Raw genomic sequence first — 27446 nt, 5'->3', positions numbered from 1 at the left:
GCATTGCAAGGGGCTCTGGGAGGCGTGCACATTTGTCTGAAACACAAAGATCCCCTAGCAATAAAAAGCGTAGGTCCCTAGTTTGCATTTCTTAGAATTTGAGGTGACACTCAAGTGTTGTCTCGGGCGTGACTGTACCTTTCATAGGAGATGTGCTAATCCCCAAACCCTCTTCCTTTGTCCCAGTAATCTGTCTTAGTGCCTCTAGCAAGTTGTTTTCTGAAACAAAGCTTACCTGAACATCCTGTAAAATTGGTAACTTTTCAGTAGCAGTACAGTGCAGTATATAGCATTCCTGTTGCGCACAGCATCTAGATCCAAAAATTGCTTACTCTACCCCAGAAATTAGAATTCACCCAGTCAAACAGAGGGATCTATAAAGAGCATGGCAAGTAGTTAACATAAGCTACTTCCCCCAAGTTCTCTTGGTGCACTCTGCTGCCCTCTTTTAACAGAAGAATGCAACTGCAGGTCTTGCTTCTCAGCAAGGTACCTACATATAGAATCCTTGGTGCACTCTTGCTAAATCTGCTGGAATGTGTCTTCTATTGTGACCAAGGTGGTTGTGTATTTGGGGACTCAGGGAAGCAAGGGGGCAGTCGAATGCACTGCAGTGCTAAGAGAGGCATGCCTTTTTCAGAAAAAAGTTCAGGTTTTCTGCCAATCAGAAAAAAATAGCAATGCAATCAGGCCAAAGGCAGAACACACATGCCAGTGAGTCTCTGTGGCGCAATTGGTTAGCGCGTTCGGCTGTTAACCGAAAAGACGCTGCTGTTTTGGGCACAAAGACACAGAGTGTTCCACTCAGTAAACCTGAGTCATTTCTCCCGTGTTCTCTGGGTTCAGTCTACTGTCCCCTTTTAACACAAGTGCGCAACTGTGGCTTTCTCCTCATAGCAAGTTATGCCTACACAGAGGGCATTTGGTGCACTGTTGATGGGCTCTGTCCTCTACTAAATCCCCTATGTTTGTGGATTACGGGAGGTAGGGAAGTGCTTGATACCCTGATTTGCTGTGGGAAATAGAGCTATTTTAGAAATATTTTCAGGTTGCCTGGGGAGCATAAGCAAACAGCACACCAATCAGGCCCTAGTGTAAGCACTGTATGAGTCTCTGTGGCGCAATCGGTTAGCGCGTTCGGCTGTTAACCGAAAGGTTGGTGGTTCAAGCCCACCCAGGGACGATGCATTTTTGCTCAAAAATTCAGCATGACCAACTATGAACTTCTGTTTACCTCTCGCAGGTCTCGTCTGCTGACGTCCAAAAAATCCAATAAACTGCAAGCAATTCTTCTCGCTTGCTTTAGTTTTTCAAAACTTGCCATTCAATTCATAAACATCAAGACTTCATGGGAAGGGTTTGGCTGCGGCGTGTACTGATGCACAGAAGGAAGCTATCCTAGCCAGTCTAGTTAAAGAAGCAATGAGGCTCTGCAGGACCATGTACGTCTCCTACCTTTATTCTGTCATCAGACACACCAGGTGGACGGCCACAAGGACCTTGTGGCGCAATGGTAGCGTGTCTGACTCCAGATCAGAAAGATGTGTGTTCAAATCACGTCGGGGTCATATTTGCTTTTCCCACTCTGAAATACAAAATTGCTCTTCAGTATCTCGTTATTTCAACCTGACTGCATCTTTGTGCTCTGGGCCTAGTTGTTCTGGCGTTTCGAATGTAAGCTTTGCAGCAGGGAAGTATCATATTGACAGACACCCATGAAGGACATAGTCAACCTTTAAAGCAGGCCAATCTCTATGTTTTACTGGATGCAGCAGAAGTATTTCCTCTTTACCATCTCTTCAAGTGGGCCTGACTGATGTGCTGTTTTGTGCACGCTACGTGGGCTTTGTAAAGCATACCTCTGCCATTTGCATGGCCTCCTAGCGCTGTCAATATTTTCGTGTAATCGCTGAATGCTGCACTGTCCTGGGAACTCTAGGTGTGACTAAAGGATATATGCTGGGGCCCCGAAAGGGGGTCGGCAGTCTAGTGGCAATGCCCATCACTTTGCAGTTTGGGTTTGTGAGTTCAGGTACCGGTCTGGTGTCGGAAACCTGTAAGCGCCCTCCCAATCATCTGTCGGTCCTGGATTGTGAGGATTTCCCCTTATACTGGTCTCAGTAGACACATTTCCACTTTACTTTTTCACTCTCGCATTGCCTATTTCTCTCTCTCTCATAGATACATTATAGACAAGAGAGACATTGTCAGCGAGAGGGCTTCACAGCACCTTCCCCCATTTACCTAAGTGCATTGCAAGGGGCTCTGGGAGGCGTGCACATTTGTCTGAAACACAAAGATCCACTGGCAATAAAAAGCGTAGGACCCCAGTTCGCATTTCTTAGAATTTGAGGTGACACTATGAGTTGTCTCGGGCGTGACTGTACCTTTCATAGGAGATGTGCTAATCCCCAAACCCTCTTCCTTTGTCCCAGTAATCTGTCTTAGTTCCTCTAGCAAGTTGTTTTCTGAAACAAAGCTTACCTGAACATCGTGTAAAATTGGTAACTTTTCAGTAGCAGTACAGTGCAGTATATAGCATTCCTGTTGCGCACAGCATCTAGATCCAAAAATTGCTTACTCTACCCCAGAAATTAGAATTCACCCAGTCAAACCGAGGGCTCTATAAAGAGCATGGCAAGTAGTTAACATAAGCTACTTCCCCCAAGTTCTCTTGGTGCACTCTGCTGCCCTCTTTTAACAGAAGAATGCAACTGCAGGTCTTGCTTCTCAGCAAGGTACCTACATATAGAAACCTTGGTGCACTCTTGCTAAATCTGCTGGAATGTGTCTTCTATTGTGCCCAAGGTGGTTGTGTATTTGGGGACTCAGGGAAGCAAGGGAGCAGTCTAATGCACTGCAGTGCTAAGAGAGGCATGCCTTTTTCAGAAAAAAGTTCAGGGTTTCTGCCAATCAGAAAAAAATAGCAATGCAATCAGGCCAAAGGCAGAACACACATGCCAGTGAGTCTCTGTGGCGCAATTGGTTAGCGCGTTCGGCTGTTAACCGAAAAGACGCTGCTGTTTTTGGCCCAAAGACACAGAGTGTTCCACTCAGTAAACCTGAGTCATTTCTCCCGTGTTCTCTGGGTTCAGCCTACTGTCCCCTTTTAACACAAGTGCGCAACTGTGGCTTTCTCCTCATAGCAAGTTATGCCTACACAGAGGGCATTTGGTGCACTGTTGATGGGCTCTGTCCTCTACTAAATCCCCTGTGTTTGTGGATTACGGGAGGTAGGGAAGTGCTTGATACCCTGATTTGCTGTGGGAAATAGAGCTATTTTAGAAATATTTTCAGGTTGCCTGGGGAGCATAAGCAAACAGCACACCAATCAGGCCCCAGTGTAGGCACTGCATGAGCCTCTGTGGCGCAATCGGTTAGCGCGTTCGGCTGTTAACCGAAAGGTTGGTGGTTCAAGCCCACCCAGGGACGATGCATTTTGGCTCAAAAATTCAGCATCACCAACTATGAACTTCTGTTTACCTCTCGCAGGTCTCGTCTGCTGAGGTCCAAAAAATCCAATAAACTGCAAGCAATTCTTCTCGCTTGCTTTAGTTTTTCAAAACTTGCCATTCAATTCATAAACATCAAGACTTCATGGGAAGGGTTTGGCTGCAGCGTGTACTGATGCACAGAAGGAAGCTATCCTAGCCAGTCTACTTAAAGAAGCAATGAGGCTCTGCAGGTGCATGTAGGTCTCCTACCTTTATTCTGTCATCAGACACACCAGGTGGACTGCCACAAGGACCTTGTGGCGCAATGGTAGCGCGTCTGACTCCAGATCAGAAGGTTGCGTGTTCAAACCACGTCGGGGTCATATTTGCTTTTCCCACTCTGAAATACAAAATTGCTCTTCAGTATCTCGTTATTTCAACCTGACTGCATCTTTGTGCTCTGGGCCTAGTTGTTCTGGCGTTTCGAATGTAAGCTTTGCAGCAGGGAAGTATCATATTGACTGACACCCATGAAGGACATGGTCAACCTTTAAAGCAGGCCAATCTCTATGTTTTACTGGATGCAGCAGAAGTATTTCCTCTTTACCATCTCTTCAAGTGGGCCTGACTGATGTGCTGTTTTGTGCACGCTACGTGGGCTTTGTAAAGCATACCTCTGCCATTTGCATGGCCTCCTAGCGCTGTCAATATTTTCGTGTAATCGCTGAATGCTGCACTGTCCTGGGAACTCTAGGTGTGACTAAAGGATATATGCTGGGGCCCCGAAAGGGGGTCGGCAGTCTAGTGGCAATGCCCATCACTTTGCAGTTTGGGTTTGTGAGTTCAGGTACCGGTCTGGTGTCGGAAACCTGTAAGCGCCCTCCCAATCAACTGTCGGTCCTGGATTGTGAGGATTTCCCCTTATACTGGTCTCAGTAGACACATTTCCATTTTACTTTTTCACTCTCGCATTGCCTATTTCTCGCTCTCTCATAGATACATTATAGACAAGAGAGACATTGTCAGCGAGAGGGTTTCACAGCACCTTCCCCCATTTCCCTAAGTGCATTGCAAGGGGCTCTGGGAGGCGTGCACATTTGTCTGAAACACAAAGATCCACTGGCAATAAAAAGCGTAGGTCCCTAGTTTGCATTTCTTAGAATTTGAGGTGACACTCAGAGTTGTCTCGGGCGTGACTGTACCTTTCATAGGAGATGTGCTAATCCCCAAACCCTCTTCCTTTGTCCCAGTAATCTGTCTTAGTGCCTCTAGCAAGTTGTTTTCTGAAACAAAGCTTACCTGAACATCCTGTAAAATTGGTAACTTTTCAGTAGCAGTACAGTGCAGTATATAGCATTCCTGTTGCGCACAGCATCTAGATCCAAAAATTGCTTACTCTACCCCAGAAATTAGAATTCACCCAGTCAAACAGAGGGATCTATAAAGAGCATGGCAAGTAGTTAACATAAGCTACTTCCCCCAAGTTCTCTTGGTGCACTCTGCTGCCCTCTTTTAACAGAAGAATGCAACTGCAGGTCTTGCTTCTCAGCAAGGTACCTACATATAGAAACCTTGGTGCACTCTTGCTAAATCTGCTGGAATGTGTCTTCTATTGTGCCCAGGGTGGTTGTGTATTTGGGGATTCAGGGAAGCAAGGGAGCAGTCTAATGCACTGCAGTGCTAAGAGAGGCATGCCTTTTTCAGAAAAAAGTTCAGGTTTTCTGCCAATCAGAAAAAAATAGCAATGCAATCAGGCCAAAGGCAGAACACACACGCCAGTGAGTCTCTGTGGCGCAATTGGTTAGCGCGTTCGGCTGTTAACCGAAAAGACGCTGCTGTTTTTGGCACAAAGACACAGAGTGTTCCACTCAGTAAACCTGAGTCATTTCTCCCGTGTTCTCTGGGTTCAGCCTACTGTCCCCTTTTAACACAAGTGCGCAACTGTGGCTTTCTCCTCATAGCAAGTTATGCCTATACAGAGGACATTTGGTGCACTGTTGATGGGCTCTGTCCTCTACTAAATCCCCTGTGTTTGTGGATTAGGGGAGGTAGGGAAGTGCTTGATACCCTGATTTGCTGTGGGAAAAAGAGCTATTTTAGAAATATTTTCAGGTTGCCTGGGAAGCATAAGCAAACAGCACACCAATCAGGCCCCTGTGTAAGGACTGCATGAGTCTCTGTGGCGCAATCGGTTAGCGTGTTTGGCTGTTAACCGAAAGGTTGGTGGTTCAAGCCCACCCAGGGACTGTGCCTTTTGGCCCAAAAATTCAGCGTGACCAACTATGGACTTCTGTTTACCTCACGCAGGTCTCGTCTGCTGACGTCCAAAAAATCCAAAAAACTGCAAGCAATTCTTCTCGCTTGCTTTAGTTTTTCAAAACTTGCCATTCAATTCATAAACATCAAGACTTCATGGGAAGGGTTTGGCTGCAGCGTGTACTGATGCACAGAAGGAAGCTATCCTAGCCAGTCTACTTAAAGAAGCAATGAGGCTCTGCAGGTGCATGTACGTCTCCTACCTTTATTCTGTCATCAGACACACCAGGTGGATTGCCACAAGGACCTCGTGGCGCAATGGTAGCGGGTCTGACTCCAGATCAGAAGGTTGCGTGTTCAAATCACGTCGGGGTCATACTTGCTTTTCCCACTCTGAAATACAAAATTGCTCTTCAGTATCTCGTTATTTCAACCTGACTGCATCTTTGTGCTCTGGGCCTAGTTGTTCTGGCGTTTCGAATGTAAGCTTTGCAGCAGGGAAGTATCATATTGACAGACACCCATGAAGGACATGGTCAACCTTTAAAGCAGGCCAATCTCTATGTTTTACTGGATGCAGCAGAAGTATTTCCTCTTTACCATCTCTTCAAGTGGGCCTGACTGATGTGCTGTTTTGTGCACGCTACGTGGGCTTTGTAAAGCATACCTCTGCCATTTGCATGGCCTCCTAGCGCTGTCAATATTTTCGTGTAATCGCTGAATGCTGCAGTGTCCTGGGAACTCTAGGTGTGACTAAAGGATATATGTTGGGGCCCCGAAAGGGGGTCGGCAGTCTAGTGGCAATGCCCATCACTTTGCAGTTTGGGTTTGTGAGTTCAGGTACCGGTCTGGTGTCGGAAACCTGTAAGCGCCCTCCCAATCAACTGTCGGTCCTGGATTGTGAGGATTTCCCCTTATACTGGTCTCAGTAGACACATTTCCATTTTACTTTTTCACTCTCGCATTGCCTATTTCTCTCTCTCTCATAGATACATTATAGACAAGAGAGACATTGTCAGCGAGAGGGCTTCACAGCACCTTCCCCCCTTTCCCTAAGTGCATTGCAAGGGGCTCTGGGAGGCGTGCACATTTGTCTGAAACACAAAGATCCACTGGCAATAAAAGGCGTAGGTCCCTAGTTTGCATTTCTTAGAATTTGAGGTGACACTCAGAGTTGTCTCGGGCGTGACTGTACCTTTCATAGGAGATGTGCTAATCCCCAAACCCTCTTCCTTTGTCCCAGTAATCTGTCTTAGTGCCTCTAGCAAGTTGTTTTCTGAAACAAAGCTTACCTGAACATCCTGTAAAATTGGTAACTTTTCAGTAGCAGTACAGTGCAGTATATAGCATTCTTGTTGCGCACAGCATCTAGATCCAAAAATTGCTTACTCTACCCCAGAAATTAGAATTCACCCAGTCAAACAGAGGGATCTATAAAGAGCATGGCAAGTAGTTAACATAAGCTACTTCCCCCAAGTTCTCTTGGTGCACTCTGCTGCCCTCTTTTAACAGAAGAATGCAACTGCAGGTCTTGCTTCTCAGCAAGGTACCTACATATAGAAACCTTGGTGCACTCTTGCTAAATCTGCTGGAATGCGTCTTCTATTGTGCCCAAGGTGGTTGTGTATTTGGGGACTCAGGGAAGCAAGGGAGCAGTCTAATGCACTGCAGTGCTAAGAGAGGCATGCCTTTTTCAGAAAAAAGTTCAGGTTTTCTGCCAATCAGAAAAAAATAGCAATGCAATCAGGCCAAAGGCAGAACACACATGCCAGTGAGTCTCTGTGGCGCAATTGGTTAGCGCGTTCGGCTGTTAACCGAAAAGACGCTGCTGTTTTGGGCACAAAGACACAGAGTGTTCCACTCAGTAAACCTGAGTCATTTCTCCCGTGTTCTCTGGGTTCAGCCTACTGTCCCCTTTTAACACAAGTGCGCAACTGTGGCTTTCTCCTCATAGCAAGTTATGCCTACACAGAGGGCATTTGGTGCACTGTTGATGGGCTCTGTCCTCTACTAAATCCCCTGTGTTTGTGGATTACGGGAGGTAGGGAAGTGCTTGATACCCTGATTTGCTCTGGGAAATAGAGCTATTTTAGAAATATTTTCAGGTTGCCTGGGGAGCATAAGCAAACAGCACACCAATCAGGCCCCAGTGTAAGCACTGCATGACTCTCTGTGGCGCAATCGGTTAGCGCGTTCGGCTGTTAACGAAAGGTTGGTGGTTCAAGCCCACCCAGGGACGATGCATTTTGGCTCAAAAATTCAGCATGACCAACTATGAACTTCTGTTTACCTCTCGCAGGTCTCGTCTGCTGACGTCCAAAAAATCCAATAAACTGCAAGCAATTCTTCTCGCTTGCTTTAGTTTTTCAAAACTTGCCATTCAATTCATAAACATCAAGACTTCATGGGAAGGGTTTGGCTGCAGCGTGTACTGATGCACAGAAGGAAGCTATCCTAGCCAGTCTACCTAAAGAAGCAATGAGGCTCTGCAGGTGCATGTACGTCTCCTACCTTTATTCTGTCATCAGACACACCAGGTGGATTGCCACAAGGACCTCGTGGCGCAATGGTAGCGCGTCTGACTCCAGATCAGAAGGTTATGTGTTCAAATCACGTCGGGGTCATATTTGCTTTTCCCACTCTGAAATACAAAATTGCTCTTCAGTATCTCGTTATTTCAACCTGACTGCATCTTTGTGCTCTGGGCCCAGTTGTTCTGGCGTTTCGAATGTAAGCTTTGCAGCAGGGAAGTATCATATTGACAGACACCCATGAAGGAGATGGTCAACCTTTAAAGCAGGCCAATCTCTATGTTTTACTGGATGCAGCAGAAGTATTTCCTCTTTACCATCTCTTCAAGTGGGCCTGACTGATGTGCTGTTTTGTGCACGCTACGTGGGCTTTGTAAAGCATACCTCTGCCATTTGCATGGCCTCCTAGCGCTGTCAATATTTTCGTGTAATCGCTGAATGCTGCACTGTCCTGGGAACTCTAGGTGTGACTAAAGGATATATGCTGGGGCCCCGAAAGGGGGTCGGCAGTCTAGTGGCAATGCCCATCACTTTGTAGTTTGGGTTTGTGAGTTCAGGTACCGGTCTGGTGTCGGAAACCTGTAAGCGCCCTCCCAATCAACTGTCGGTCCTGGATTGTGAGGATTTCCCCTTATACTGGTCTCAGTAGACACATTTCCATTTTACTTTTTCACTCTCGCATTGCCTATTTCTCTCTCTCTCATAGATACATTATAGACAAGAGAGACATTGTCAGCGAGAGGGTTGCACAGCACCTTCCCCCATTTCCCTAAGTGCATTGCATGGGGCTCTGGGAGGGGTGCACATTTGTCTGAAACACAAAGAACCACTGGCAATAAAAGGCGTAGGACCCCAGTTCGCATTTCTTAGAATTTGAGGAGGCACTCAGAGTTGTCTCGGGCGTGACTGTACCTTTCATAGGAGATGTGCTAATCCCCAAACCCTCTTCCTTTGTCCCAGTAATCTGTCCTAGGGCCTCTAGCAAGTTGTTTTCTGAAACAAAGCTTACCTGAACATCCTGTAAAATTGGTAACTTTTCAGTAGCAGTACAGTGCAGTATATAGCATTCCTGTTGCGCACAGCATCTAGATCCAAAAATTGCTTACTCTACCCCAGAAATTAGAATTCACCCAGTCAAACAGAGGGATCTATAAAGATCATGGCAAGTAGTTAACATAAGCTACTTCCCCCAAGTTCTCTTGGTGCACTCTGCTGCCCTCTTTTAACAGAAGAATGCAACTGCAGGTCTTGCTTCTCAGCAAGGTACCTACATATAGAAACCTTGGTGCACTCTTGCTAAATCTGCTGGAATGTGTCTTCTATTGTGCCCAAGGTGGTTGTGTATTTGGGGACTCAGGGAAGCAAGGGAGCAGTCTAATGCACTGCAGTGCTAAGAGAGGCATGCCTTTTTCAGAAAAAAGTTCAGGTTTTCTGCCAATCAGAAAAAAATAGCAATGCAATCAGGCCAAAGGCAGAACACACATGCCAGTGAGTCTCTGTGGCGCAATTGGTTAGCGCATTCGGCTGTTAACCGAAAAGACGCTGCTGTTTTGGGCACAAAGACACAGAGTGTTCCACTCAGTAAACCTGAGTCATTTCTCCCGTGTTCTCTGGGTTCAGCCTACTGTCCCCTTTTAACACAAGTGCGCAACTGTGGCTTTCTCCTCATAGCAAGTTATGCCTACACAGAGGACATTTGGTGCACTGTTGATGGGCTCTGTCCTCTACTAAATCCCCTGTGTTTGTGGATTAGGGGAGGTAGGGAAGTGCTTGATACCCTGATTTGCTGTGGAGATAGAGCTATTTTAGAAATATTTTCAGGTTGCCTGGGAAGCATAAGCAAACAGCACACCAATCAGGCCCCAGTGTAAGCACTGCATGAGTCTCTGTGGCGCAATCGGTTAGCGCGTTCGGCTGTTAACCGAAAGGTTGGTGGTTCAAGCCCACCCAGGGACGATGCATTTTGGCTCAAAAATTCTGCATGACCAACTATGAACTTCTGTTTACCTCTCGCAGGTCTCGTCTGCTGACGTCCAAAAAATCCAATAAACTGCAAGCAATTCTTCTCGCTTGCTTTAGTTTTTCAAAACTTGCCATTCAATTCATAAACATCAAGACTTCATGGGAAGGGTTTGGCTGCAGCGTGTACTGATGCACAGAAGGAAGCTATCCTAGCCAGTCTACCTAAAGAAGCAATGAGGCTCTGCAGGTGCATGTACGTCTCCTACCTTTATTCTGTCATCAGACACACCAGGTGGATTGCCACAAGGACCTCGTGGCGCAATGGTAACGCGTCTGACTCCAGATCAGAAGGTTTCGTGTTCAAATCACGTCGGGGGCATATTTGCTTTTCCCACTCTGAAATATAAAATTGCTCTTCAGTATCTCGTTATTTCAACCTGACTGCATCGTTGTGCTCTGGGCCTAGTTGTTCTGGCGTTTCGAATGTAAGCTTTGCAGCAGGGAAGTATCATATTGACAGACACCCATGAAGGACATGGTCAACCTTTAAAGCAGGCCAATCTCTATGTTTTACTGGATGCAGCAGAAGTATTTCCTCTTTACCATCTCTTCAAGTGGGCCTGACTGATGTGCTGTTTTGTGCACGCTACGTGGGCTTTGTAAAGCATACCTCTGCCATTTGCATGGCCTCCTAGCGCTGTCAATATTTTCGTGTAATCGCTGAATGCTGCACTGTCCTGGGAACTCTAGGTGTGACTAAAGAATATATGCTGGGGCCCCGAAAGGGGGTCGGCAGTCTAGTGGCAATGGGCATCACTTTGCAGTTTGGGTTTGTGAGTTCAGGTACCGGTTTGGTGTCGGAAACCTGTAAGCGCCCTCCCAATCAACTGTCGGTCCTGGATTGTGAGGATTTCCCCTTATACTGGTCTCAGTAGACACATTTCCATTTTACTTTTTCACTCTCGCATTGCCTATTTCTCTCTCTCTCATAGTTACATTATAGACAAGAGAGACATTGTCAGCGAGAGGGTTGCACAGCACCTTCCCCCCTTTCCCTAAGTGCATTGCAAGGGGCTCTGGGAGGTGTGCACATTTGTCTGAAACACAAAGATCCACTGGCAATAAAAAGCGTAGGTCCCTAGTTTGCATTTCTTAGAATTTGAGGTGACACTCAGAGTTGTCTCGGGCGTGACTGTACCTTTCATAGAAGATGTGCTAATCCCCAAACCCTCTTCCTTTGTCCCAGTAATCTGTCTTAGTGCCTCTAGCAAGTTGTTTTCTGAAACAAAGCTTACCTGAACATCCTGTAAAATTGGTAACTTTTCAGTAGCAGTACAGTGCAGTATATAGCATTCCTGTTGCGCACAGCATCTAGATCCAAAAATTGCTTACTCTACCCCAGAAATTAGAATTCACCCAGTCAAACAGAGGGATCTATAAAGAGCATGGCAAGTAGTTAACATAAGCTACTTCCCCCAAGTTCTCTTGGTGCACTCTGCTGCCCTCTTTTAACAGAAGAATGCAACTGCAGGTCTTGCTTCTCAGCAAGGTACCTACATATAGAATCCTTGGTGCACTCTTGCTAAATCTGCTGGAATGTGTCTTCTATTGTGCCCAAGGTGGTTGTGTATTTGGGGACTCAGGGAAGCAAGGGAGCAGTCTAATGCACTGCAGTGCTAAGAGAGGCATGCCTTTTTCAGAAAAAAGTTCAGGTTTTCTGCCAATCAGAAAAAAATAGCAATGCAATCAGGCCAAAGGCAGAACACACATGCCAGTGAGTCTCTGTGGCGCAATTGGTTAGCGCGTTCGGCTGTTAACCGAAAAGACGCTGCTGTTTTGGGCACAAAGACACAGAGTGTTCCACTCAGTAAACCTGAGTCATTTCTCCCGTGTTCTCTGGGTTCAGCCTACTGTCCCCTTTTAACACAAGTGCGCAACTGTGGCTTTCTCCTCATAGCAAGTTATGCCTACACAGAGGACATTTGGTGCACTGTTGATGGGCTCTGTCCTCTACTAAATCCCCTGTGTTTGTGGATTAGGGGAGGTAGGGAAGTGCTTGATACCCTGATTTGCTGTGGGAAATAGAGCTATTTTAGAAATATTTTCAGGTTGCCTGGGAAGCATAAGCAAAAAGCACACCAATCAGGCCCCTGTGTAAGAACTGCATGAGTCTCTGTGGCGCAATCGGTTAGCGCGTTCGGCTGTTAACCGAAAGGTTGGTGGTTCAAGCCCACCCAGGGACGATGCATTTTGGCTCAAAAATTCAGCGTGACCAACTATGGACTTCTGTTTACCTCTCGCAGGTCTCGTCTGCTGACGTCCAAAAAATCCAATAAACTGCAAGCAATTCTTCTCGCTTGCTTTAGTTTTTCAAAACTTGCCATTCAATTCATAAACATCAAGACTTCATGGGAAGGGTTTGGCTGCAGCGTGTACTGATGCACAGAAGGAAGCTATCCTAGCCAGTCTACCTAAAGAAGCAATGAGGCTCTGCAGGTGCATGTACGTCTCCTACCTTTATTCTGTCATCAGACACACCAGGTGGACTGCCACAAGGACCTCGTGGCGCAATGGTAGCGCGTCTGACTCCAGATCAGAAGGTTTCGTGTTCAAATCACGTCGGGGGCATATTTGCTTTTCCCACTCTGAAATATAAAATTGCTCTTCAGTATCTCGTTATTTCAACCTGACTGCATCGTTGTGCTCTGGGCCTAGTTGTTCTGGCGTTTCGAATGTAAGCTTTGCAGCAGGGAAGTATCATATTGACAGACACCCATGAAGGACATGGTCAACCTTTAAAGCAGGCCAATCTCTATGTTTTACTGGATGCAGCAGAAGTATTTCCTCTTTACCATCTCTTCAAGTGGGCCTGACTGATGTGCTGTTTTGTGCACGCTACGTGGGCTTTGTAAAGCATACCTCTGCCATTTGCATGGCCTCCTAGCGCTGTCAATATTTTCGTGTAATCGCTGAATGCTGCACTGTCCTGGGAACTCTAGGTGTGACTAAAGGATATATGCTGGGGCCCCGAAAGGGGGTCGGCAGTCTAGTGGCAATGCCCATCACTTTGCAGTTTGGGTTTGTGAGTTCAGGTACCGGTCTGGTGTCGGAAACCTGTAAGCGCCCTCCCAATCATCTGTCGGTCCTGGATTGTGAGGATTTCCCCTTATACTGGTCTCAGTAGACACATTTCCACTTTACTTTTTCACTCTCGCATTGCCTATTTCTCTCTCTCTCATAGATACATTATAGACAAGAGAGACATTGTCAGCGAGAGGGCTTCACAGCACCTTCCCCCATTTACCTAAGTGCATTGCAAGGGGCTCTGGGAGGCGTGCACATTTGTCTGAAACACAAAGATCCACTGGCAATAAAAAGCGTAGGACCCCAGTTCGCATTTCTTAGAATTTGAGGTGACACTATGAGTTGTCTCGGGCGTGACTGTACCTTTCATAGGAGATGTGCTAATCCCCAAACCCTCTTCCTTTGTCCCAGTAATCTGTCTTAGTTCCTCTAGCAAGTTGTTTTCTGAAACAAAGCTTTCCTGAACATCGTGTAAAATTGGTAACTTTTCAGTAGCAGTACAGTGCAGTATATAGCATTCCTGTTGCGCACAGCATCTAGATCCAAAAATTGCTTACTCTACCCCAGAAATTAGAATTCACCCAGTCAAACCGAGGGCTCTATAAAGAGCATGGCAAGTAGTTAACATAAGCTACTTCCCCCAAGTTCTCTTGGTGCACTCTGCTGCCCTCTTTTAACAGAAGAATGCAACTGCAGGTCTTGCTTCTCAGCAAGGTACCTACATATAGAAACCTTGGTGCACTCTTGCTAAATCTGCTGGAATGTGTCTTCTATTGTGCCCAAGGTGGTTGTGTATTTGGGGACTCAGGGAAGCAAGGGAGCAGTCTAATGCACTGCAGTGCTAAGAGAGGCATGCCTTTTTCAGAAAAAAGTTCAGGGTTTCTGCCAATCAGAAAAAAATAGCAATGCAATCAGGCCAAAGGCAGAACACACATGCCAGTGAGTCTCTGTGGCGCAATTGGTTAGCGCGTTCGGCTGTTAACCGAAAAGACGCTGCTGTTTTTGGCCCAAAGACACAGAGTGTTCCACTCAGTAAACCTGAGTCATTTCTCCCGTGTTCTCTGGGTTCAGCCTACTGTCCCCTTTTAACACAAGTGCGCAACTGTGGCTTTCTCCTCATAGCAAGTTATGCCTACACAGAGGGCATTTGGTGCACTGTTGATGGGCTCTGTCCTCTACTAAATCCCCTGTGTTTGTGGATTACGGGAGGTAGGGAAGTGCTTGATACCCTGATTTGCTGTGGGAAATAGAGCTATTTTAGAAATATTTTCAGGTTGCCTGGGGAGCATAAGCAAACAGCACACCAATCAGGCCCCAGTGTAGGCACTGCATGAGCCTCTGTGGCGCAATCGGTTAGCGCGTTCGGCTGTTAACCGAAAGGTTGGTGGTTCAAGCCCACCCAGGGACGATGCATTTTGGCTCAAAAATTCAGCATCACCAACTATGAACTTCTGTTTACCTCTCGCAGGTCTCGTCTGCTGAGGTCCAAAAAATCCAATAAACTGCAAGCAATTCTTCTCGCTTGCTTTAGTTTTTCAAAACTTGCCATTCAATTCATAAACATCAAGACTTCATGGGAAGGGTTTGGCTGCAGCGTGTACTGATGCACAGAAGGAAGCTATCCTAGCCAGTCTACTTAAAGAAGCAATGAGGCTCTGCAGGTGCATGAAGGTCTCCTACCTTTATTCTGTCATCAGACACACCAGGTGGACTGCCACAAGGACCTTGTGGCGCAATGGTAGCGCGTCTGACTCCAGATCAGAAGGTTGCGTGTTCAAATCACGTCGGGGTCATATTTGCTTTTCCCACTCTGAAATACAAAATTGCTCTTCAGTATCTCGTTATTTCAACCTGACTGCATCTTTGTGCTCTGGGCCTAGTTGTTCTGGCGTTTCGAATGTAAGCTTTGCAGCAGGGAAGTATCATATTGACAGACACCCATGAAGGACATGGTCAACCTTTAAAGCAGGCCAATCTCTATGTTTTACTGGATGCAGCAGAAGTATTTCCTCTTTACCATCTCTTCAAGTGGGCCTGACTGATGTGCTGTTTTGTGCACGCTACGTGGGCTTTGTAAAGCATACCTCTGCCATTTGCATGGCCTCCTAGCGCTGTCAATATTTTCGTGTAATCGCTGAATGCTGCACTGTCCTGGGAACTCTAGGTGTGACTAAAGGATATATGCTGGGGCCCCGAAAGGGGGTCGGCAGTCTAGTGGCAATGCCCATCACTTTGCAGTTTGGGTTTGTGAGTTCAGGTACCGGTCTGGTGTCGGAAACCTGTAAGCGCCCTCCCAATCAACTGTCGGTCCTGGATTGTGAGGATTTCCCCTTATACTGGTCTCAGTAGACACATTTCCATTTTACTTTTTCACTCTCGCATTGCCTATTTCTCGCTCTCTCATAGATACATTATAGACAAGAGAGACATTGTCAGCGAGAGGGTTTCACAGCACCTTCCCCCATTTCCCTAAGTGCATTGCAAGGGGCTCTGGGAGGCGTGCACATTTGTCTGAAACACAAAGATCCACTGGCAATAAAAAGCGTAGGTCCCTAGTTTGCATTTCTTAGAATTTGAGGTGACACTCAGAGTTGTCTCGGGCGTGACTGTACCTTTCATAGGAGATGTGCTAATCCCCAAACCCTCTTCCTTTGTCCCAGTAATCTGTCTTAGTGCCTCTAGCAAGTTGTTTTCTGAAACAAAGCTTACCTGAACATCCTGTAAAATTGGTAACTTTTCAGTAGCAGTACAGTGCAGTATATAGCATTCCTGTTGCGCACAGCATCTAGATCCAAAAATTGCTTACTCTACCCCAGAAATTAGAATTCACCCAGTCAAACAGAGGGATCTATAAAGAGCATGGCAAGTAGTTAACATAAGCTACTTCCCCCAAGTTCTCTTGGTGCACTCTGCTGCCCTCTTTTAACAGAAGAATGCAACTGCAGGTCTTGCTTCTCAGCAAGGTACCTACATATAGAAACCTTGGTGCACTCTTGCTAAATCTGCTGGAATGTGTCTTCTATTGTGCCCAGGGTGGTTGTGTATTTGGGGATTCAGGGAAGCAAGGGAGCAGTCTAATGCACTGCAGTGCTAAGAGAGGCATGCCTTTTTCAGAAAAAAGTTCAGGTTTTCTGCCAATCAGAAAAAAATAGCAATGCAATCAGGCCAAAGGCAGAACACACACGCCAGTGAGTCTCTGTGGCGCAATTGGTTAGCGCGTTCGGCTGTTAACCGAAAAGACGCTGCTGTTTTTGGCACAAAGACACAGAGTGTTCCACTCAGTAAACCTGAGTCATTTCTCCCGTGTTCTCTGGGTTCAGCCTACTGTCCCCTTTTAACACAAGTGCGCAACTGTGGCTTTCTCCTCATAGCAAGTTATGCCTATACAGAGGACATTTGGTGCACTGTTGATGGGCTCTGTCCTCTACTAAATCCCCTGTGTTTGTGGATTAGGGGAGGTAGGGAAGTGCTTGATACCCTGATTTGCTGTGGGAAAAAGAGCTATTTTAGAAATATTTTCAGGTTGCCTGGGAAGCATAAGCAAACAGCACACCAATCAGGCCCCTGTGTAAGGACTGCATGAGTCTCTGTGGCGCAATCGGTTAGCGTGTTTGGCTGTTAACCGAAAGGTTGGTGGTTCAAGCCCACCCAGGGACTGTGCCTTTTGGCCCAAAAATTCAGCGTGACCAACTATGGACTTCTGTTTACCTCACGCAGGTCTCGTCTGCTGACGTCCAAAAAATCCAAAAAACTGCAAGCAATTCTTCTCGCTTGCTTTAGTTTTTCAAAACTTGCCATTCAATTCATAAACATCAAGACTTCATGGGAAGGGTTTGGCTGCAGCGTGTACTGATGCACAGAAGGAAGCTATCCTAGCCAGTCTACTTAAAGAAGCAATGAGGCTCTGCAGGTGCATGTACGTCTCCTACCTTTATTCTGTCATCAGACACACCAGGTGGATTGCCACAAGGACCTCGTGGCGCAATGGTAGCGGGTCTGACTCCAGATCAGAAGGTTGCGTGTTCAAATCACGTCGGGGTCATACTTGCTTTTCCCACTCTGAAATACAAAATTGCTCTTCAGTATCTCGTTATTTCAACCTGACTGCATCTTTGTGCTCTGGGCCTAGTTGTTCTGGCGTTTCGAATGTAAGCTTTGCAGCAGGGAAGTATCATATTGACAGACACCCATGAAGGACATGGTCAACCTTTAAAGCAGGCCAATCTCTATGTTTTACTGGATGCAGCAGAAGTATTTCCTCTTTACCATCTCTTCAAGTGGGCCTGACTGATGTGCTGTTTTGTGCACGCTACGTGGGCTTTGTAAAGCATACCTCTGCCATTTGCATGGCCTCCTAGCGCTGTCAATATTTTCGTGTAATCGCTGAATGCTGCAGTGTCCTGGGAACTCTAGGTGTGACTAAAGGATATATGTTGGGGCCCCGAAAGGGGGTCGGCAGTCTAGTGGCAATGCCCATCACTTTGCAGTTTGGGTTTGTGAGTTCAGGTACCGGTCTGGTGTCGGAAACCTGTAAGCGCCCTCCCAATCAACTGTCGGTGCTGGATTGTGAGGATTTCCCCTTATACTGGTCTCAGTAGACACATTTCCATTTTACTTTTTCACTCTCGCATTGCCTATTTCTCTCTCTCTCATAGTTACATTATAGACAAGAGAGACATTGTCAGCGAGAGGGCTTCACAGCACCTTCCCCCCTTTCCCTAAGTGCATTGCAAGGGGCTCTGGGAGGCGTGCACATTTGTCTGAAACACAAAGATCCACTGGCAATAAAAGGCGTAGGTCCCTAGTTTGCATTTCTTAGAATTTGAGGTGACACTCAGAGTTGTCTCGGGCGTGACTGTACCTTTCATAGGAGATGTGCTAATCCCCAAACCCTCTTCCTTTGTCCCAGTAATCTGTCTTAGTGCCTCTAGCAAGTTGTTTTCTGAAACAAAGCTTACCTGAACATCCTGTAAAATTGGTAACTTTTCAGTAGCAGTACAGTGCAGTATATAGCATTCTTGTTGCGCACAGCATCTAGATCCAAAAATTGCTTACTCTACCCCAGAAATTAGAATTCACCCAGTCAAACAGAGGGATCTATAAAGAGCATGGCAAGTAGTTAACATAAGCTACTTCCCCCAAGTTCTCTTGGTGCACTCTGCTGCCCTCTTTTAACAGAAGAATGCAACTGCAGGTCTTGCTTCTCAGCAAGGTACCTACATATAGAAACCTTGGTGCACTCTTGCTAAATCTGCTGGAATGCGTCTTCTATTGTGCCCAAGGTGGTTGTGTATTTGGGGACTCAGGGAAGCAAGGGAGCAGTCTAATGCACTGCAGTGCTAAGAGAGGCATGCCTTTTTCAGAAAAAAGTTCAGGTTTTCTGCCAATCAGAAAAAAATAGCAATGCAATCAGGCCAAAGGCAGAACACACATGCCAGTGAGTCTCTGTGGCGCAATTGGTTAGCGCGTTCGGCTGTTAACCAAAAAGACGCTGCTGTTTTGGGCACAAAGACACAGAGTGTTCCACTCAGTAAACCTGAGTCATTTCTCCCGTGTTCTCTGGGTTCAGCCTACTGTCCCCTTTTTACACAAGTGCGCAACTGTGGCTTTCTCCTCATAGCAAGTTATGCCTACACAGAGGGCATTTGGTGCACTGTTGATGGGCTCTGTCCTCTACTAAATCCCCTGTGTTTGTGGATTCCGGGAGGTAGGGAAGTGCTTGATACCCTGATTTGCTCTGGGAAATAGAGCTATTTTAGAAATATTTTCAGGTTGCCTGGGGAGCATAAGCAAACAGCACACCAATCAGGCCCCAGTGTTAGCACTGCATGACTCTCTGTGGCGCAATCGGTTAGCGCGTTCGGCTGTTAACGAAAGGTTGGTGGTTCAAGCCCACCCAGGGACGATGCATTTTGGCTCAAAAATTCAGCATGACCAACTATGAACTTCTGTTTACCTCTCGCAGGTCTCGTCTGCTGACGTCCAAAAAATCCAATAAACTGCAAGCAATTCTTCTCGCTTGCTTTAGTTTTTCAAAACTTGCCATTCAATTCATAAACATCAAGACTTCATGGGAAGGGTTTGGCTGCAGCGTGTACTGATGCACAGAAGGAAGCTATCCTAGCCAGTCTACCTAAAGAAGCAATGAGGCTCTGCAGGTGCATGTACGTCTCCTACCTTTATTCTGTCATCAGACACACCAGGTGGATTGCCACAAGGACCTCGTGGCGCAATGGTAGCGCGTCTGACTCCAGATCAGAAGGTTATGTGTTCAAATCACGTCGGGGTCATATTTGCTTTTCCCACTCTGAAATACAAAATTGCTCTTCAGTATCTCGTTATTTCAACCTGACTGCATCTTTGTGCTCTGGGCCCAGTTGTTCTGGCGTTTCGAATGTAAGCTTTGCAGCAGGGAAGTATCATATTGACAGACACCCATGAAGGAGATGGTCAACCTTTAAAGCAGGCCAATCTCTATGTTTTACTGGATGCAGCAGAAGTATTTCCTCTTTACCATCTCTTCAAGTGGGCCTGACTGATGTGCTGTTTTGTGCACGCTACGTGGGCTTTGTAAAGCATACCTCTGCCATTTGCATGGCCTCCTAGCGCTGTCAATATTTTCGTGTAATCGCTGAATGCTGCACTGTCCTGGGAACTCTAGGTGTGACTAAAGGATATATGCTGGGGCCCCGAAAGGGGGTCGGCAGTCTAGTGGCAATGCCCATCACTTTGTAGTTTGGGTTTGTGAGTTCAGGTACCGGTCTGGTGTCGGAAACCTGTAAGCGCCCTCCCAATCAACTGTCGGTCCTGGATTGTGAGGATTTCCCCTTATACTGGTCTCAGTAGACACATTTCCATTTTACTTTTTCACTCTCGCATTGCCTATTTCTCTCTCTCTCATAGATACATTATAGACAAGAGAGACATTGTCAGCGAGAGGGTTGCACAGCACCTTCCCCCATTTCCCTAAGTGCATTGCATGGGGCTCTGGGAGGGGTGCACATTTGTCTGAAACACAAAGAACCACTGGCAATAAAAGGCGTAGGACCCCAGTTCGCATTTCTTAGAATTTGAGGAGGCACTCAGAGTTGTCTCGGGCGTGACTGTACCTTTCATAGGAGATGTGCTAATCCCCAAACCCTCTTCCTTTGTCCCAGTAATCTGTCCTAGGGCCTCTAGCAAGTTGTTTTCTGAAACAAAGCTTACCTGAACATCCTGTAAAATTGGTAACTTTTCAGTAGCAGTACAGTGCAGTATATAGCATTCCTGTTGCGCACAGCATCTAGATCCAAAAATTGCTTACTCTACCCCAGAAATTAGAATTCACCCAGTCAAACAGAGGGATCTATAAAGATCATGGCAAGTAGTTAACATAAGCTACTTCCCCCAAGTTCTCTTGGTGCACTCTGCTGCCCTCTTTTAACAGAAGAATGCAACTGCAGGTCTTGCTTCTCAGCAAGGTACCTACATATAGAAACCTTGGTGCACTCTTGCTAAATCTGCTGGAATGTGTCTTCTATTGTGCCCAAGGTGGTTGTGTATTTGGGGACTCAGGGAAGCAAGGGAGCAGTCTAATGCACTGCAGTGCTAAGAGAGGCATGCCTTTTTCAGAAAAAAGTTCAGGTTTTCTGCCAATCAGAAAAAAATAGCAATGCAATCAGGCCAAAGGCAGAACACACATGCCAGTGAGTCTCTGTGGCGCAATTGGTTAGCGCATTCGGCTGTTAACCGAAAAGACGCTGCTGTTTTGGGCACAAAGACACAGAGTGTTCCACTCAGTAAACCTGAGTCATTTCTCCCGTGTTCTCTGGGTTCAGCCTACTGTCCCCTTTTAACACAAGTGCGCAACTGTGGCTTTCTCCTCATAGCAAGTTATGCCTACACAGAGGACATTTGGTGCACTGTTGATGGGCTCTGTCCTCTACTAAATCCCCTGTGTTTGTGGATTAGGGGAGGTAGGGAAGTGCTTGATACCCTGATTTGCTGTGGAAATAGAGCTATTTTAGAAATATTTTCAGGTTGCCTGGGAAGCATAAGCAAACAGCACACCAATCAGGCCCCAGTGTAAGCACTGCATGAGTCTCTGTGGCGCAATCGGTTAGCGCGTTCGGCTGTTAACCGAAAGGTTGGTGGTTCAAGCCCACCCAGGGACGATGCATTTTGGCTCAAAAATTCTGCATGACCAACTATGAACTTCTGTTTACCTCTCGCAGGTCTCGTCTGCTGACGTCCAAAAAATCCAATAAACTGCAAGCAATTCTTCTCGCTTGCTTTAGTTTTTCAAAACTTGCCATTCAATTCATAAACATCAAGACTTCATGGGAAGGGTTTGGCTGCAGCGTGTACTGATGCACAGAAGGAAGCTATCCTAGCCAGTCTACCTAAAGAAGCAATGAGGCTCTGCAGGTGCATGTACGTCTCCTACCTTTATTCTGTCATCAGACAAACCAGGTGGATTGCCACAAGGACCTCGTGGCGCAATGGTAACGCGTCTGACTCCAGATCAGAAGGTTTCGTGTTCAAATCACGTCGGGGGCATATTTGCTTTTCCCACTCTGAAATATAAAATTGCTCTTCAGTATCTCGTTATTTCAACCTGACTGCATCGTTGTGCTCTGGGCCTAGTTGTTCTGGCGTTTCGAATGTAAGCTTTGCAGCAGGGAAGTATCATATTGACAGACACCCATGAAGGACATGGTCAACCTTTAAAGCAGGCCAATCTCTATGTTTTACTGGATGCAGCAGAAGTATTTCCTCTTTACCATCTCTTCAAGTGGGCCTGACTGATGTGCTGTTTTGTGCACGCTACGTGGGCTTTGTAAAGCATACCTCTGCCATTTGCATGGCCTCCTAGCGCTGTCAATATTTTCGTGTAATCGCTGAATGCTGCACTGTCCTGGGAACTCTAGGTGTGACTAAAGAATATATGCTGGGGCCCCGAAAGGGGGTCGGCAGTCTAGTGGCAATGGGCATCACTTTGCAGTTTGGGTTTGTGAGTTCAGGTACCGGTTTGGTGTCGGAAACCTGTAAGCGCCCTCCCAATCAACTGTCGGTCCTGGATTGTGAGGATTTCCCCTTATACTGGTCTCAGTAGACACATTTCCATTTTACTTTTTCACTCTCGCATTGCCTATTTCTCTCTCTCTCATAGTTACATTATAGACAAGAGAGACATTGTCAGCGAGAGGGTTGCACAGCACCTTCCCCCCTTTCCCTAAGTGCATTGCAAGGGGCTCTGGGAGGTGTGCACATTTGTCTGAAACACAAAGATCCACTGGCAATAAAAAGCGTAGGTCCCTAGTTTGCATTTCTTAGAATTTGAGGTGACACTCAGAGTTGTCTCGGGCGTGACTGTACCTTTCATAGAAGATGTGCTAATCCCCAAACCCTCTTCCTTTGTCCCAGTAATCTGTCTTAGTGCCTCTAGCAAGTTGTTTTCTGAAACAAAGCTTACCTGAACATCCTGTAAAATTGGTAACTTTTCAGTAGCAGTACAGTGCAGTATATAGCATTCCTGTTGCGCACAGCATCTAGATCCAAAAATTGCTTACTCTACCCCAGAAATTAGAATTCACCCAGTCAAACAGAGGGATCTATAAAGAGCATGGCAAGTAGTTAACATAAGCTACTTCCCCCAAGTTCTCTTGGTGCACTCTGCTGCCCTCTTTTAACAGAAGAATGCAACTGCAGGTCTTGCTTCTCAGCAAGGTACCTACATATAGAATCCTTGGTGCACTCTTGCTAAATCTGCTGGAATGTGTCTTCTATTGTGCCCAAGGTGGTTGTGTATTTGGGGACTCAGGGAAGCAAGGGAGCAGTCTAATGCACTGCAGTGCTAAGAGAGGCATGCCTTTTTCAGAAAAAAGTTCAGGTTTTCTGCCAATCAGAAAAAAATAGCAATGCAATCAGGCCAAAGGCAGAACACACATGCCAGTGAGTCTCTGTGGCGCAATTGGTTAGCGCGTTCGGCTGTTAACCGAAAAGACGCTGCTGTTTTGGGCACAAAGACACAGAGTGTTCCACTCAGTAAACCTGAGTCATTTCTCCCGTGTTCTCTGGGTTCAGCCTACTGTCCCCTTTTAACACAAGTGCGCAACTGTGGCTTTCTCCTCATAGCAAGTTATGCCTACACAGAGGACATTTGGTGCACTGTTGATGGGCTCTGTCCTCTACTAAATCCCCTGTGTTTGTGGATTAGGGGAGGTAGGGAAGTGCTTGATACCCTGATTTGCTGTGGGAAATAGAGCTATTTTAGAAATATTTTCAGGTTGCCTGGGAAGCATAAGCAAAAAGCACACCAATCAGGCCCCTGTGTAAGAACTGCATGAGTCTCTGTGGCGCAATCGGTTAGCGCGTTCGGCTGTTAACCGAAAGGTTGGTGGTTCAAGCCCACCCAGGGACGGTGCATTTTGGCTCAAAAATTCAGCGTGACCAACTATGGACTTCTGTTTACCTCTCGCAGGTCTCGTCTGCTGACGTCCAAAAAATCCAATAAACTGCAAGCAATTCTTCTCGCTTGCTTTAGTTTTTCAAAACTTGCCATTCAATTCATAAACATCAAGACTTCATGGGAAGGGTTTGGCTGCAGCGTGTACTGATGCACAGAAGGAAGCTATCCTAGCCAGTCTACCTAAAGAAGCAATGAGGCTCTGCAGGTGCATGTACGTCTCCTACCTTTATTCTGTCATCAGACACACCAGGTGGATTGCCACAAGGACCTCGTGGCGCAATGGTAGCGCGTCTGACTCCAGATCAGAAGGTTTCGTGGTCAAATCACGTCGGGGGCATATTTGCTTTTCCCACTCTGAAATATAAAATTGCTCTTCAGTATCTCGTTATTTCAACCTGACTGCATCGTTGTGCTCTGGGCCTAGTTGTTCTGGCGTTTCGAATGTAAGCTTTGCAGCAGGGAAGTATCATATTGACAGACACCCATGAAGGACATGGTCAACCTTTAAAGCAGGCCAATCTCTATGTTTTACTGGATGCAGCAGAAGTATTTCCTCTTTACCATCTCTTCAAGTGGGCCTGACTGATGTGCTGTTTTGTGCACGCTACGTGGGCTTTGTAAAGCATACCTCTGCCATTTGCATGGCCTCCTAGCGCTGTCAATATTTTCGTGTAATCGCTGAATGCTGCACTGTCCTGGGAACTCTAGGTGTGACTAAAGGATATATGCTGGGGCCCCGAAAGGGGGTCGGCAGTCTAGTGGCAATGGGCATCACTTTGCAGTTTGGGTTTGTGAGTTCAGGTACCGGTTTGGTGTCGGAAACCTGTAAGCGCCCTCCCAATCAACTGTCGGTCCTGGATTGTGAGGATTTCCCCTTATACTGGTCTCAGTAGACACATTTCCATTTTACTTTTTCACTCTCGCATTGCCTATTTCTCTCTCTCTCATAGTTACATTATAGACAAGAGAGACATTGTCAGCGAGAGGGTTGCACAGCACCTTCCCCCCTTTCCCTAAGTGCATTGCAAGGGGCTCTGGGAGGTGTGCACATTTGTCTGAAACACAAAGATCCACTGGCAATAAAAAGCGTAGGTCCCTAGTTTGCATTTCTTAGAATTTGAGGTGACACTCAGAGTTGTCTCGGGCGTGACTGTACCTTTCATAGGAGATGTGCTAATCCCCAAACCCTCTTCCTTTGTCCCAGTAATCTGTCTTAGTGCCTCTAGCAAGTTGTTTTCTGAAACAAAGCTTACCTGAACATCCTGTAAAATTGGTAACTTTTCAGTAGCAGTACAGTGCAGTATATAGCATTCCTGTTGCGCACAGCATCTAGATCCAAAAATTGCTTACTCTACCCCAGAAATTAGAATTCACCCAGTCAAACAGAGGGATCTATAAAGAGCATGGCAAGTAGTTAACATAAGCTACTTCCCCCAAGTTCTCTTGGTGCACTCTGCTGCCCTCTTTTAACAGAAGAATGCAACTGCAGGTCTTGCTTCTCAGCAAGGTACCTACATATAGAATCCTTGGTGCACTCTTGCTAAATCTGCTGGAATGTGTCTTCTATTGTGCCCAAGGTGGTTGTGTATTTGGGGACTCAGGGAAGCAAGGGAGCAGTCTAATGCACTGCAGTGCTAAGAGAGGCATGCCTTTTTCAGAAAAAAGTTCAGGTTTTCTGCCAATCAGAAAAAAATAGCAATGCAATCAGGCCAAAGGCAGAACACACATGCCAGTGAGTCTCTGTGGCGCAATTGGTTAGCGCGTTCGGCTGTTAACCGAAAAGACGCTGCTGTTTTGGGCACAAAGACACAGAGTGTTCCACTCAGTAAACCTGAGTCATTTCTCCCGTGTTCTCTGGGTTCAGCCTACTGTCCCCTTTTAACACAAGTGCGCAACTGTGGCTTTCTCCTCATAGCAAGTTATGCCTACACAGAGGACATTTGGTGCACTGTTGATGGGCTCTGTCCTCTACTAAATCCCCTGTGTTTGTGGATTAGGGGAGGTAGGGAAGTGCTTGATACCCTGATTTGCTGTGGGAAATAGAGCTATTTTAGAAATATTTTCAGGTTGCCTGGGAAGCATAAGCAAAAAGCACACCAATCAGGCCCCTGTGTAAGAACTGCATGAGTCTCTGTGGCGCAATCGGTTAGCGCGTTCGGCTGTTAACCGAAAGGTTGGTGGTTCAAGCCCACCCAGGGACGGTGCATTTTGGCTCAAAAATTCAGCGTGACCAACTATGGACTTCTGTTTACCTCTCGCAGGTCTCGTCTGCTGACGTCCAAAAAATCCAATAAACTGCAAGCAATTCTTCTCTCTTGCTTTAGTTTTTCAAAACTTGCCATTCAATTCATAAACATCAAGACTTCATGGGAAGGGTTTGGCTGCAGCGTGTACTGATGCACAGAAGGAAGCTATCCTAGCCAGTCTACCTAAAGAAGCAATGAGGCTCTGCAGGTGCATGTACGTCTCCTACCTTTATTCTGTCATCAGACACACCAGGTGGAGTGCCGCATGGACCTCGTGGCGCAATGGTAGCGCGTCTGACTCCAGATCCGAAGGTTTCGTGTTCAAATCACGTCGGGGTCATATTTGCTTTTCCCACTCTGAAATATAAAATTGCTCTTCAGTATCTCGTTATTTCAACCTGACTGCATCTTTGTGCTCTGGGCCTAGTTGTTCTGGCGTTTCGAATGTAAACTTTGCAGCAGGGAAGTATCATATTGACAGACACCCATGAAGGACATGGTCAACCTTTAAAGCAGGCCAATCTCTATGTTTTACTGGATGCAGCAGAAGTATTTCCTCCTTACCATCTCTTCAAGTGGGCCTGATTGATGTGCTGTTTTGTGCACGCTACGTGGGCTTTGTAAAGCATACCTCTGCCATTTGCATGGCCTCCTAGCGCTGTCAATATTTTCGTGTAATCGCTGAATGCTGCACTGTCCTGGGAACTCTAGGTGTGACTAAAGGATATATGCTGGGGCCCCGAAAGGGGGTCGGCAGTCTAGTGGCAATGCCCATCACTTTGCAGTTTGGGTTTGTGAGTTCAGGTACTGGTCTGGTGTCGGAAACCTGTAAGCGCCCTACCAATCAACTGTCGGTCCTGGATTGTGAGGATTTCCCCTTATACTGGTCTCAGTAGACACATTTCCATTTTACTTTTTCACTCTCGCATTGCCTATTTCTCTCTCTCTCATAGATACATTATAGACAAGAGAGACATTGTCAGCGAGAGGGCTTCACAGCACCTTCCCCCATTTCCCTAAGTGCATTGCAAGGGGCTCTGGGAGGCGTGCACATTTGTCTGAAACACAAAGATCCACTGGCAATAAAAGGCGTAGGACGCCAGTTCGCATTTCTTAGAATTTGAGGAGGCACTCAGAGTTGTCTCGGGCGTGACTGTACCTTTCATAGGAGATGTGCTAATCCCCAAACCCTCTTCCTTTGTCCCAGTAATCTGTCCTAGGGCCTCTAGCAAGTTGTTTTCTGAAACAAAGCTTACCTGAACATCCTGTAAAATTGGTAACTTTTCAGTAGCAGTACAGTGCAGTATATAGCATTCCTGTTGCGCACAGCATCTAGATCCAAAAATTGCTTACTCTACCCCAGAAATTAGAATTCACCCAGTCAAACAGAGGGATCTATAAAGATCATGGCAAGTAGTTAACATAAGCTACTTCCCCCAAGTTCTCTTGGTGCACTCTGCTGCCCTCTTTTAACAGAAGAATG

The 27446-nt window shown here is 46.4% G+C and overlaps 18 non-coding genes across 18 annotated transcripts; all 18 read left to right on the top strand.

The window, feature by feature from the left end:
* Positions 1-1109: 1109 nt before the first annotated feature.
* TRNAN-GUU (transfer RNA asparagine (anticodon GUU)) lies at positions 1110-1183 on the top strand. The gene has a single exon. It is a non-coding gene; the product is annotated as a tRNA-Asn (tRNA).
* Positions 1184-1496: 313 nt separating this feature from the next.
* TRNAW-CCA (transfer RNA tryptophan (anticodon CCA)) lies at positions 1497-1568 on the top strand. The gene has a single exon. It is a non-coding gene; the product is annotated as a tRNA-Trp (tRNA).
* A 1790-nt stretch (positions 1569-3358) lies between these two features.
* TRNAN-GUU (transfer RNA asparagine (anticodon GUU)) lies at positions 3359-3432 on the top strand. The gene has a single exon. It is a non-coding gene; the product is annotated as a tRNA-Asn (tRNA).
* A 313-nt stretch (positions 3433-3745) lies between these two features.
* Positions 3746-3817, top strand: TRNAW-CCA (transfer RNA tryptophan (anticodon CCA)). Its single transcript has one exon. It is a non-coding gene; the product is annotated as a tRNA-Trp (tRNA).
* A 1790-nt stretch (positions 3818-5607) lies between these two features.
* Positions 5608-5681, top strand: TRNAN-GUU (transfer RNA asparagine (anticodon GUU)). The gene has a single exon. It is a non-coding gene; the product is annotated as a tRNA-Asn (tRNA).
* A 313-nt stretch (positions 5682-5994) lies between these two features.
* Positions 5995-6066, top strand: TRNAW-CCA (transfer RNA tryptophan (anticodon CCA)). The gene has a single exon. It is a non-coding gene; the product is annotated as a tRNA-Trp (tRNA).
* Positions 6067-8242: 2176 nt separating this feature from the next.
* Positions 8243-8314, top strand: TRNAW-CCA (transfer RNA tryptophan (anticodon CCA)). Its single transcript has one exon. It is a non-coding gene; the product is annotated as a tRNA-Trp (tRNA).
* Positions 8315-10103: 1789 nt separating this feature from the next.
* Positions 10104-10177, top strand: TRNAN-GUU (transfer RNA asparagine (anticodon GUU)). The gene has a single exon. It is a non-coding gene; the product is annotated as a tRNA-Asn (tRNA).
* A 2175-nt stretch (positions 10178-12352) lies between these two features.
* Positions 12353-12426, top strand: TRNAN-GUU (transfer RNA asparagine (anticodon GUU)). The gene has a single exon. It is a non-coding gene; the product is annotated as a tRNA-Asn (tRNA).
* Positions 12427-12739: 313 nt separating this feature from the next.
* TRNAW-CCA (transfer RNA tryptophan (anticodon CCA)) lies at positions 12740-12811 on the top strand. Its single transcript has one exon. It is a non-coding gene; the product is annotated as a tRNA-Trp (tRNA).
* Positions 12812-14601: 1790 nt separating this feature from the next.
* Positions 14602-14675, top strand: TRNAN-GUU (transfer RNA asparagine (anticodon GUU)). Its single transcript has one exon. It is a non-coding gene; the product is annotated as a tRNA-Asn (tRNA).
* Positions 14676-14988: 313 nt separating this feature from the next.
* On the top strand, positions 14989-15060 carry TRNAW-CCA (transfer RNA tryptophan (anticodon CCA)). The gene has a single exon. It is a non-coding gene; the product is annotated as a tRNA-Trp (tRNA).
* A 1790-nt stretch (positions 15061-16850) lies between these two features.
* On the top strand, positions 16851-16924 carry TRNAN-GUU (transfer RNA asparagine (anticodon GUU)). The gene has a single exon. It is a non-coding gene; the product is annotated as a tRNA-Asn (tRNA).
* Positions 16925-17237: 313 nt separating this feature from the next.
* Positions 17238-17309, top strand: TRNAW-CCA (transfer RNA tryptophan (anticodon CCA)). The gene has a single exon. It is a non-coding gene; the product is annotated as a tRNA-Trp (tRNA).
* Positions 17310-19485: 2176 nt separating this feature from the next.
* On the top strand, positions 19486-19557 carry TRNAW-CCA (transfer RNA tryptophan (anticodon CCA)). Its single transcript has one exon. It is a non-coding gene; the product is annotated as a tRNA-Trp (tRNA).
* A 1789-nt stretch (positions 19558-21346) lies between these two features.
* TRNAN-GUU (transfer RNA asparagine (anticodon GUU)) lies at positions 21347-21420 on the top strand. Its single transcript has one exon. It is a non-coding gene; the product is annotated as a tRNA-Asn (tRNA).
* Positions 21421-23595: 2175 nt separating this feature from the next.
* TRNAN-GUU (transfer RNA asparagine (anticodon GUU)) lies at positions 23596-23669 on the top strand. The gene has a single exon. It is a non-coding gene; the product is annotated as a tRNA-Asn (tRNA).
* Positions 23670-25844: 2175 nt separating this feature from the next.
* TRNAN-GUU (transfer RNA asparagine (anticodon GUU)) lies at positions 25845-25918 on the top strand. Its single transcript has one exon. It is a non-coding gene; the product is annotated as a tRNA-Asn (tRNA).
* Positions 25919-27446: the final 1528 nt, after the last annotated feature.

This window comes from Ambystoma mexicanum, chromosome 11 (assembly GCF_040938575.1).
Source record: "Ambystoma mexicanum isolate Mex_15411 chromosome 11, UKY_AmexF1_1, whole genome shotgun sequence".
NCBI lineage: Eukaryota > Metazoa > Chordata > Amphibia > Caudata > Ambystomatidae > Ambystoma > Ambystoma mexicanum.
Note: the sequence above shows the minus strand (reverse complement) of the source record. Positions and strands in the feature narration are given on the sequence as shown.